The sequence below is a fragment of the Dermacentor albipictus genome, chromosome 1, assembly GCF_038994185.2.
Source record: "Dermacentor albipictus isolate Rhodes 1998 colony chromosome 1, USDA_Dalb.pri_finalv2, whole genome shotgun sequence".
Lineage (NCBI taxonomy): Eukaryota > Metazoa > Arthropoda > Arachnida > Ixodida > Ixodidae > Dermacentor > Dermacentor albipictus.
In genome coordinates, this window is record NC_091821.1 from 55879520 (window position 1) to 55891804 (window position 12285).

At 40.3% G+C, this 12285-nt stretch overlaps 1 long non-coding RNA gene across 2 annotated transcripts; it reads left to right on the top strand.

The window, feature by feature from the left end:
• Positions 1-1777: 1777 nt before the first annotated feature.
• On the top strand, positions 1778-11971 carry LOC135899353 (uncharacterized). 2 transcript variants are annotated; one of them, XR_010563603.2, is made up of 5 exons: positions 1779-2076; positions 3287-3340; positions 4402-4592; positions 5932-8854; positions 8927-11971. It is a non-coding gene; the product is annotated as an uncharacterized lncRNA (long non-coding RNA). The 2 variants fall into 2 exon arrangements; XR_010563602.2 differs by having other exon boundaries at positions 1778-2076; positions 5932-11971.
• The last annotated feature ends 314 nt before the right edge of the window (positions 11972-12285 follow it).

A 12285-nucleotide genomic window follows, 5' to 3' on the forward strand; every position in this document is an offset into this window, starting at 1 on the left:
TGCAATTACTTCGAACTCTATATATTGATTTTCCTTGACCATGTTTGTTGATACCTCACACGCTTAAGCGATAGCTGGATTCCCATGATAAGGAAAACTTGGATTTGTCACACTGGATTCTGACCATAAGTAAATCTAAAAAAAAAGTATTGGCTACTAAAGAGAGCACAGCAAAGAGATAAGTTCAGTAGGTGCAGTCAACAGTGTCGATTGTAAATGTTATTCCGCGACTTAAACTAAATTTTGAAGATTTAAGTTCCAAAATCAATATCTTGTTATGAGGCGCACGGTAATGGAAAGCTGCAGATTTATTTTTAGAAGCTCGGGTTATTTAACGTGTACGGAATGCACGGTTGCGCGCGTTTTCGCATTCTGCCCCCGTTGGAATGTAACTGCCGCGGTTGTGGTTGGACCCGTCGCGTCGAGCTCAGCAGCGCAACACCAAAGCCACTGGGCTACCGCAGTGCGTTGCGTTCCGCGGCCACAAACAAATATTAGCGTACGCAACACTGCTTTGGAACCCCCTAGAAATATAAAAACAAAAATACAGCAGTTTCGCCCCAATGCTGCATGAACCACTGCACGAACTATTGCTCGAACCAAGGTTCGTTGTTTCATCGGCTGAATAAACTGCAGTAAACATTCGCTTACTCCTTAAATTAGGAAGCACTGGCTCACGCGCGTACGTGCAAACAACAGATCTCACTCAATGACGGCGAACACTCGCTGTCACAGCGTTGGCGTGACGAAGGGCGCGAACAGAGCGGACCGAACGCTTCTGCTGCCTCTTCCGTCAAAGCGTCTCCGCAAAATTGCGTTATCTGAGCGCCGCCCCCCCTCCCCTCCCCCAAGCTCTGCGTCCATCGGAAATTATCACCAAAACAGAGCGAGGGTGGCGCAAGACCGGGCTAGAGAAACGGCTAGAGGAGGAGAAGCGCGCTAAACTAGCGCATCCCTCTCCCGGCTTGCGCGCGTTTTATCACGTGACCTCCTATTGATACTTGGGGCGCCCATCGAGCCCGGCTCAGCCTCAAAAACTTCCTTTAACGCGCCTAGCCAACGGCGCGGGATAGGATCTTATCGCACTTGACTTTATACGAAAGCTCACGGTAACACCGACAGATATATTTCGACGGTTGTGTCCATATAATTGCTATCGCAAAATTCGCAATAAATAGAAATTTTCACTAAGGACCAACCACGCTGCTTCTCCATGCCGTGAGAGAGCGGTGAACGATAGTTCTAGAAAATGTGTTGCTAAATCTCCGCCAAATGACTACGCTCGCATTTGGTGACAACGGCACACAGTCGCAAGAACTTGTGGAGGAAATACCGGAGTTCTGGCAGCTTTAGGTGCACTAGATCATTCAGTAACATGGGCGGCTTTGTAGTTCTACCTCACATCAGAGCAAACTGCACTCGACAGAAATAAAGGGCAGCCGCACCGTTATAGCTAAGCAAATTAAGGACAATTACGCCGCGTCTTCACACTTCGAGCATGCTCCGACAGCCCCCCGATAGATATTTCAAACGTAACCACGCTCGGACGAGCAAATTTTGCTTCTGCCAAGTGAACGTAGCGGGTATTTCAACGCGCGTGTTAAATTCATGGCTGTTTCATTCGTGAACATTACTTAAGTGACGTAAAATTATCAGTGAGAAAAACAGTTTTTATTTCAACGCGAGGAAACAAAACCGAAACTAGCGCAACTGTTTTGCTCAGTTGTGCAGATACAAAATGATCCAAAGCCGAAGCCGTCAGTAGCATGACGCCATTTTAAAGTTGCGCTGTATCACGCGCGAGTGCGTTGTCGTTGAGTGGTTCTGAAATCGCTGCGTTAGGGGCGACTGCAACCAAGCGTTGCGGCAAGTTACAGTGGGAGCTTCTGTCCGTGCTGTGTGATTGCGACGAGGGGACCACCGCCAGCAGCAGCGTATCGCCGATTTCGTCTTTCGGTTTGCACTGCATCTTTCATTGTGATATGGGAGATCGCAACGGACAGAGACGACCAGATGCATACGAACCACTACCAGCGGGGACCTGTGACCTGTGCCATATTTCTCTTAACGTCTCAGGTAAGCATATCAGCTTTTGTTCCGAGTTTACAAACGACGCGGACTCGGCCCTTCCGGTATGGCTACATTTTGCGCCACGTTCCTCTTGGCAGTTCACAGACGTTTCTTGGGCATGCGTGCGCGTATGTATGCGAAAATACTACTGGCAGACGGAAGCCTCAGGAGAGCATCTGAAATTATTGCAAAGCTGTACTGCCAGGAGAAACACCGTTCTTAACGACTCCGGTGACGAGTGGCCTGTCGCATCGAAAAATCCGTATAATATCAAGTACTGCGTAACTTGAAGTGTAGATACAATACTAGCACCAGTGTGACTTTCGCTGGCGAAGACAGGTAGTCGAAAAGACAGCTTGTGTATTCTGAAGATTTACTAGCGCTTTAGGTATATTACCGCGAATAATAAAAGCGCTACAACGCTGTATGGCAGTGTCAGGCGATGTGGCAGCACAGATATCTTAAGAGCGGTAAAGCGGCTGTATGCACAAGCGAACAGACACAGCGCTTTAAAAGCGCTGAAACAGAAAAAAAATTTATGTGCATTTGGCTGTAAGTAGAAAACACAAAACACGTTAGCTGACAATCTAAGCCGATGTATAATGTTATTATTTTTTATGTAATCTTTATTTTCATGGTGGTAAATATTTAAAAGCATGAATTTGCTGCAACCTTTATATAGTAAATCCTACAAGGCGTACAAAACCTGGCTGTATTATGCACAGAAGTTGTGGTATTCCTACTGGATTTTTTATTTTGAGTCCGGTGTTTTATGAAAAAGAGGGTCTTTTTATTTGTAGTCTTATGTTAGTGCAGATATTTGGCAAGCAGAAATGAATTGATTGCAAAGTGGTACCTCCTGGTGATCTGCATATAAACCCAAGTTTATCCTGTCTTGGCTATTGTAATGTGCATATAACAATTTTAAGTATATACTGCTGTAGTTGGCTTAGTCACTGTCGCGTATTTTGTAAAAGTAGAAGGCTATGATTATTTTACTGTTTTCATGCAGAAATACCTTTCTTTCTTGTACCAAGAAACGCTCACAGCATTGAATGAAATGAAGTGTGGTGTATTATTCTACTAATTTAATAAAGGAAATTTCGTCTGCACTGCATCAGAGATTAGTTTACTTTCTTTTACTAAACAATGCGTTATCTCCTCTGCTACTGCTGTTCTGTGTATTTTTGTAATTTTGAAATGTACTTTATTTTAGGTATTCAAGAAATGCCAACATCCAGAAGACGCCATCTTATCCAGCACGTTATGGGTGAGACAGATCGTAGCAGGCACTTTCGCATATCTCATTAGCATAAAATGCTATTTGTTGTAATTTTTGTGTCCACTGTCCTGGCCTTTATTCATTTCAGCATTATTGTGCAAAGGGTAATACTTTTACATCGAGATAGAGTAATCGTCCAAAGGAGAAACATGGCTGGAGGTGACGGCACACATAAGCCTCCTTTGTTCGTATCTCTATGTTGCGCAGTTACTCTGTCATTGTCTACCAACAAGCCCAAGTTCTTCATCAGCTACATTTACTAATTCTCCGTTATTACAATTTCATTGATACAACATTGAAAGTACAGAGGTGCACAGGAAGACAGAGACTTGAAATGATGAAGAGGTGTAGAACAAGGAGCATCGCTGGAGCCAATGTTTCGACGAAGAGAAGGAGATAAGTTTTCTTGTCAAAACATTAGCTCCAGTAAAATTTCTTGTTCTATCACTATTTATGATTAAAAGACAGCATTATTGCTCTTGCTGAAGTATTATGCATTATGGAATAAAAATTAGCAGGGTTAAATGTCAGGAATGTGAAATTTCTTGTGTATTTTAATGCTACAGCGAAAGCCAGAAAAACAAGATGTAGAGAACCACATTGTTATTTGTCACTACCCAGTTTGGCCAGCTTCATCAGAGCATGCACTTTGTTGCATTATCGACCACTGGAATTCATTAATTGAATTGCTTCGTGATTACTTATATTTAGAGATGCTGAACTTGTTTTAATGCAGCTTAACATAGTGCGTGTAAAAAATATACAATGACATTTTAAGAGGCTTGCAGTTGACTAGCAGATCATTTGATGGTATGAGCTCGGGTTTCCACTGAGCTTCCATGCACAAATCGGATGCACATTCTTTTTTTTCATTGCTTGGATTTTCATAAGCATAAGTACCATTTCTTCTTTGTCGATGTTCTAGTTGTGTTGTAGGACCTAACTGTTTACATTTATTTGTATTGGTATCCATGTTACACAGACAGCTGAATTTTTCTTGTAAATTGTGACATGTTAGGACTAAGAGCATTTGTGCAAATTTGCTGCAGGTACACTCTGGTGGCTCCCGCCCTTGCATCCTACCACCACTGTGTCCTGACTACATCCACTAGAGAGTTCGAAGCCTTTGGCGGCTCCTGCCACTGCGTCCTGCCACCACCGTGTCCCGACTACGTCCGCTAGGGAGTTGGCAGCCTTCGTGATGATGCCAAGCAGGCTGGAAGCCGACAGAAAGATTAAGGTAAATACATGTGATTAAGTGGCAACTTTTTGAGTGAAGTGGCTTGTAGCCACTCAGCAATGAAAGAGTTAACTTCAAAGCAGTTTAGACTCCCTGCTATCTGTGCAGGGATGCTCAAGTCCACGCAGTTTGCCTTAGCCGCCAAAAGGCTATGTGGATTACACGAAATGCGCTGCAAATTTTGAAACCAGTAGGAGACCACTTGTACAATTTTTTTTTCTTGCTTAACAAAAAACTGCTCTGATAAAGCTTTAGCAATCTAAAAACAATACAGTGTACACTCATACATGGTAGTGGGCATAAATTTACTAGGACTGCCTCAATAGTAAGTATGCCGATAAACACACCAAAACTGACTTTTTTGCTAGTTCATCCTCATCTCTGTGCACTGCTGCATAATTTATGTTCCTGAAACCAGCTTTTGCATGCAGCACAACTCCTAAATATGTGGATTACATAAATTTGCAGCTTTTGCTGTAAGCCAGATTCATGAAAATAAAGTTAATAGGCCATTTTGTCCATTTTTAATGACCCATAATAAACTGAGCAGTGGCTAATAAGCAGTTCAATTTTTGGTGTAAGGCCTCTCTTTATTGTCCTGAAAAATTTGGCCCCCTTAATGAAGGAACCAATTTTTCTGCAATGCCTTTTATGATGCATAGATTGGTGCATTACACAAAATCTCACTTAGTGCTTGCGCCAGTAAAAAAACTTTTTAAGTTAAGTATTTCTTGAAATTAACATTTGCGCTATATTGAAGGGCCTCCAGTTTTTCAAACAAAAATTTCAAGTGGTCGTGTGCCAGGTTGGTACAGCTCGCATGGAATAGCCTACTTACACAAATAGGGAGGGCCATGCCCTCCGTGGTTGCTCAGTGGCTGTGTTGGGCTGCTGAGCACGAGGTCGTGTGATCGAACCCCGGCCACGGCGGCCGCATTTCGATAGGGTTGAAATGCGAAAACACCCGTGTACTTAGATTTAGGTGCACATTAAAGAACCCCAGGCGGTCGAACTTTCCGGAGTCCTCCACTACGGCGTGCCTCATGATCAGAAAGTGGTTTTAGCAAGTAAAGCCCCATAATTTTAAGTTTTTTTAGGGAGGGCAAAGTAAACTTGACTTTATGTTAAGATACTATTATTGATCTACAAAAGACAAAATGAAACATTCCATCCTATAAGCAGCTCTTCACACTCATTTACACTTTTGCACATTTTTATACCTGAAGTCTGGTGGCTTGTGTCTGTTTTCATTATCTGCTATGTGCCGATGGTAAACTTCAGGTTTGCCCTATGGTGAAGAATATTGTGGTGCTTATAGATAGCGATCTATGTTTTTCAGGTTGCCTCGAAATTTTACCAAAGCCGTACCACACACTCGGGCAAGGCCTTTTTGCAAATGGCGTATAACCAGGCTCAACGCATCAGTGTCGAGTGAGTCTGGAGATCAAGGCAACCTGCTGTGCAACCAGCATGCAACTTTTGGTGGCCCCTCTACATGTTCCACCTATTTCACAGCTGCACCTCCGCCGCAACTTATCCAAACAGCATCACCAACTGTGGTCACTCATCGAACCATGGATGAATGTTGGGGTGGAGTGATTTGAAGAGACATTCTATTTGTCTCTTCAAATTCTTAGCAAATACTCGTGTTATTATAATTAATATGTGTCTTTAGTGCCGAGTTTTTAATGGTTCCTTTCTATTAGAATTCTTACCGTCGATTCCTGGTATTATAATGTATGTCTTTATGCCCAGTTTTTCGTAGTTGTTTCGTACTTGTGTATGTAATTGATAGGTTCATACTTGTTATACAGAAGGCTAAAATGCAAACTTACAGCATTTTTTTCTTTCTTTTGATAATCTACAGCACTGCAAAGGGTTCAAGAAATGTAACCTAACGTGGGCTCTTGTGCAGGAAAAATTTAAGAGCAATATAGAGTACTTATTTCAAACACCCATTATTCTTGGAAAAGTCAAGAATATAGGAGCACAAAAAAGAAAATATTAAACTAGAGAAACATGAGTTCCCCTCATAAGTCTGATAATAATGCGACTTCCTTTCACTGCAAAGATACCAGTAATGTACTCGCATACAAGGTTTCAAACAAGAAAGCTATGATGCCCTTGGCATTTCTCAGTGCCTATTTGCCACACTGACAAATGTCAAAGGCATCGTAGGTTTCATGCACACATTGGTTGTGCTACACTTTTGAGTATTGCATTTCTCAAACACAAAGGTTTACAGCAGTGCTTTAAATAGCAAGTGCATTTCCTAATTTATTAGTACAAGAGTAACAGTACAGATCATGTAAAAATTATTTTACAGACTATATGTCCATGGATGCACGCTTCTGATGACATAGCAGTGACGTGTTCGTGGGATGAATGTTTTTATTTCAGATTTAAATATTGGCTTCCAGGTCTGGGTTAGTCTCCTACACTGAGTAGTCTAGGTCAGAGCCCATTTACTAGAGAAAGTGAATTAAACTAGGAATTATAAACATGAAAAGATCTTGTTTAGGACACCAATAAGACAATCAGCAAGGTTCTTTGGTTATTCATTTCCAAATTTGTGAGGATATATTTTATGACTGGTTTCAATATTGTGAAAACAAATATTTGTTTATTGTCACACTAGAGTTGGCTGCCCCCATTTGTATACAACCCCTTTACAGGCTAAAAATTCAGTGTGTTACCCTATTTACTCGCATAATGCATGATCACACTTTTTTGTAAAAAAAAATTGACTCAAATTCAGGGGTGCGATCATTACGCTGGTTAAATTTCCCGCAAAAAGAAAAAAATATATTATCTGGCATTTACTACGGGATGACAACAGGTCAACAAATAGGCGGCTGCTGCTGTATGTAGTGCAGGACATGAAAAAAAATGGTGGCCGGCAGAGCAAGCCGAACGCGCTGATTGCGTTTTTCTTCTCGTGAGTACATTACAGTGCATTCAAACAGTTTCTTCCATATTAGTAATGAATAACATCGGCGAGTTTGCGGCAATAGCATAGCCATGCCCACTTTGAGGGGACAGAGATGGGCGCGCTTAGCTCTGCCAGTGACATAGGAACACATGGTGGGCATGCTGCGGAAACTGCGGCATTTGTCTTCACCACTATCCTAATGTGGCACGTTTCCGCTAAGGGTGGGCGAATATCTTAGCTGCGTTACAAACGTCGGCGAATGAATAGGGTACACTTCTAACGTATCAGTGTAAACGTGGCTGCTATCATTGCCGCTCGCGATTTGTTGCGTGCCCACAAGTGCAGATGAGAAGAATCGAAAGACGCCTTTTTTGTTGTTTTTGTTGACCACAACCATTATAAAGCCTACACATAATAAAGGAAAGTTTGGTTGTAGCTTTTTTTTTGTCGTAGAAGTGCAGAAAGTGATGAAAGGAATGAAATGGGGCATCTGCTTAAGAAAGTTTTTTGCATGCAGTCTGCTTGGTTTGTCTTGAAGAGTCGTTCGCATAGCAGTCAACAGATGGTAAGCGTGATCATTATTAGCTAGATTTGGCACATGACACATCGCTGCGGCAAGTTCGGGGTGAAATCGTTACATGGGAAATTAAAAAAATCGAATTTTGACGACAAAATTTAGGAGTGCGATCATTACGCGAGTGCAATCATTATGCGAGTAAATACGGTAATAGGCTGTTTTTGGTTTCGTGCACTCTATGTTAAGGGATGCAAATGGTGACATACAACAGAATGCAAAAATGACCAATGAATTCAAGCAGGTCATGAAGCTTTTTAGGCAGATGCGTGCGTGTGCTATTTATAAAGCTCCCCATGGTATGCCTGAAGGCATTTTCTAACACTTTGGTAGAATACACTGACACCCCCTTATTAACTCTTCGAAACAACTCTTTTATATATTTGTACTAGAGATTTGAATATACTGTCATTCATAAAGTGTTTTATTAGATTTGAATTGTCATTTATTTTTGTGTAGCTGCTGTTTTTCAGTTATGTCCTACACAGTGGCAAAATATTTTTGTGGGCACTTTCCTGTGTATAAAATTTTCAGTAATAGCTTCATGCTGTATCTTATTTAGCTACTCGTATACTGCAAAGTGGTGATACCTATCCAAATGGCTTGTACAATTACTGGAACTATGCAAAAATATATTAGGCCACATTAAATAATTTTACAGATTGCAATTTCAATTAGATATCAGCATTCTGCATATCTTTGTTGAAGAGTACGTATGCCAAATTTCGAAGTATAGGACAACTATAAGTGCATAAGGTTATTCTCATGCTATTGTGAGAAAATGTTTTTGAAGTATATTCAATAGTTTTTTTTTCACAATAGCATGAGAAGTATGCAAGATTAGTAGGCAGGCCTCTCTGCCTGCCTACTAATTTTGCATACTTCTAGTAACTTTACATGCTCTTTGAATAGATATCGGCACTTTGCAGTCTACAAAGAGCTGAGGTAGCTACAGCACACTGCTTTTTGTGAAAATTTACACAAGAAAGTGCCCGCAAAGATCAGTGTATTTTCCCATTGTGTAGGACATAACTCAAGAAGCAGCTAAAGAAATACTGACATATATGACATCTGCATGAAGAACTCTACAATTTGCTCTCTTTTCAAGCCTCTAGCACGAATAATAAGACTGTTTCGAGTAATATTCAATCAGCAAAACATGCCCCTTGCTATAGTGACCTACAACCTAGAAACGCAAATTGAACGCAAGTCTTTTTGTTGAAGCGACTCTGGGCTATCTTCCCAAGGGCTTCTGTTAAACATTGAAATTTCCTGCATTTACCAGAAGTGCAATACTCAAATGTTTGTGTATGTGCAATTGGTATTGGCAAACTAACAGAAAAAAAGACAGTTCTGTGAAATGAAGAATTGACTATAACTTTGTTCGACATTTACATTTTGATTCCATATCTTTGTTTTGTGCTTTGTACTGAGTGTTTCAGCAGTGACTGCCGCTAAAAATTGAACATAACTGCTTCATGACAATGCGACAATTTTCGCTAACAGAAATTTATAGCACTGGCAGGCATTATAATTACCGTACTCAATAACGTCTAGTTTGTAAGAACTCAGACTAGCACCAGTTCCGAGATACACAACCCAAAAAGACATGATCAGAAAGGTGTATCTTCCACACAGAATTGTCCCATAAAGCTTAAAAAATGTTTTGTGGCTAAGTAATATCTGCAACAGCAAAGCATGTTCCACCAAGTATGGCGATAAATATTTCAGAGCTGTCAGTCTGAGGACTCCTACAAACTAACAATACCTTCAGCACTGACTAGCCTCAATAATAGGAGGTCAGCCATTTTGCTGAAATTAATAAAACTTCAATTATTGTGATCTTGTTTACGAAAACATTTGCAATTGTAATTCAGTTCTAGTATCTGTCACTTTTGTAAATATTTTCCAATTAGTTTTCCAATTAGACTACAATTTTTGGTAATAGAGGTATTCATTGCAGAAAGATCTAGTACATGGCACTTATAATAAAGGTACTGGTCATCGTAGACTTTCTGTTGCACAGCTGTTTCTTGAAATCTGAAAGGATGTACCCGCCTCCTTATGTTAGCTAGAAACGGAAATCTGTCAGTATGTTTTGTTTAAAATACAGCTGATCAACCCGATAGTTAGGCTGCTTGCCAAATATAAATTATAACGATAATAGTGAAGGACCATAATAACAGAGTGATGCTGACTCATAACTATGCCCAGCTACATCCACGCAGCTGTGCCATACAATGTGCATGTGTTCAGAAGAGCCAAATGCCCCAGAGAGAAAGCAACAGTAACTCATTGTTTGTCATCTTGTTCAAGCAGATTATGCGCTAGCTGTAATTTATGCTCAGTAAATACATAAATCAGTCATGTCAGGTGTCTTACTTTAGGTTGCAAGTTCGAAGTTCTTGTAATCTTGCTTGTTTTTATTTTGTTTTCTTTGTGAGAATGAGTCACTTGGTTGCCTTCGCACATATTCTCAAAACTGTTTCATCACTGGGAATCAGGAAATTTAATTTGCATATGAAATTCCCAGTTACTAATTTGGTAGGCTTTGAGCTTAATTCTCTTATCTTTTATATGTTTATCTACCAAGTAGTCTTATCGTTCATTGAAACATATCCATGTAATGCAGAGAGGGCACACAAATTATAAATATCTCTTCTTGCTTTCTACCCTGCTCTGGTGTTTTCAAAACCTAGCATTGGTGCAATGGCCTGTCTGCAGAAAAGTAGTAAAGTGGCTAAATTTAAAGGTCAACAACATAATTAAGATACAAAGCAAAAATATAAGTTCGCAATTGTCCCCCATAACGAGAGTTCTGCTTAGAATTAAAAAAAAAATTGACATCCTGCTGTGGTGTGAGAATTGCTTTGGGTTCCAAGGGGACTACGTAGCACCTGTACTAGTGTATACAAAGCAAAAAAAAAGATCACTCCAGATGGGAGCGGCAGTGGGAAGTCAAGCACAGATGCTTTATTTCACGCACCATTAATGTGGTTTATCATCTGCTCCTGTTGTATGGGAATGCATACATTGGGAAGACAATCCTTTGCGCCATTGTTACCTTAGCGGGACACCAGAGAAAGGTAGAAATCGAGAACAGGTATTCACACTTGGTTGCCCACAGTGTGTTATTTGGATGTGTTTCACTCTACAAAAGACTACTGTGGTAGGTAATCATAATGACAAAGACAAAAGAATTAAAAGAGGTATGTGTCTGTCATCCGTCCGTGACCTCCAGTGTTTATAGAAACACTTCTTTGTGTATATGTGCCAAGCCGTAGGGAGGCTTTACGTAACTCAGTCATGCTTGCTAAGCTAAAGATTGGAATAAGGAAAATCACAAGAACATTGTATGAGTGATTTATAAATGTGGCACCTAAAGTAACTTATTCATGTATGTCCTGAGGATAGATTACAGCCAGTGCATAATGTGCTCTTACAGGATGACTTGTGATGAGTAAAAGAAGCCTTCCTCACATCTTCCTCTTTGTTTCTTTTGGATCTTTGTGCACTATGTGTATTGTTACAGCTGCGTGCATGCGGCTGGGTATAGTTTGTTTATGTGTTCTGCTTCCCCTCTTGTACTCGTCATTCATGCGCTATCTTTGCCGTAACAAAATACAGCTGCCTGTGCTACTTATTTTGTCAACGTGTTTGGATTATGGAAAGTTTTGTATTAGCGGTTATTTCTACCTGTGAAATTGTCTGTGTCAGCTATTTTACTTAGTCTTGCAAAAGTATGCTTCTCAACATAAATAAATGATCAGTGTAAGTGTTGCTGTATTTATTTTTGTAATTTTGTCAGTTATGAGGTTTTTATACACTGTTGCATGTTGTATGACAGAATAAAATTGATGCACAACTTTTTAATGTGGTGTTTTTAAGATCAATTTTCATCACGCTAACATGCACAAATTGTGTGGGAAAAAGTGCCAACAAGAGTACCATAAGGTAAGACAGCTGTTTTTACTATTAGACTGGATTATCAATTGCCAACCACTTGTTTTCAGCAAGCATAGCATAATGCATAGATAATGTAATCTAAGTTGGAATATTGTTTTTCTTGCACTTCATTATATGGGTCTCCTTTGTACATAAGTGCAGCCTCTCTTATTTGTTATGTGTAGCTTACTTGCTTATAATGTTAAGTCGTAAGTTAAGTCTTTTAGAACAGGGAAATAGGT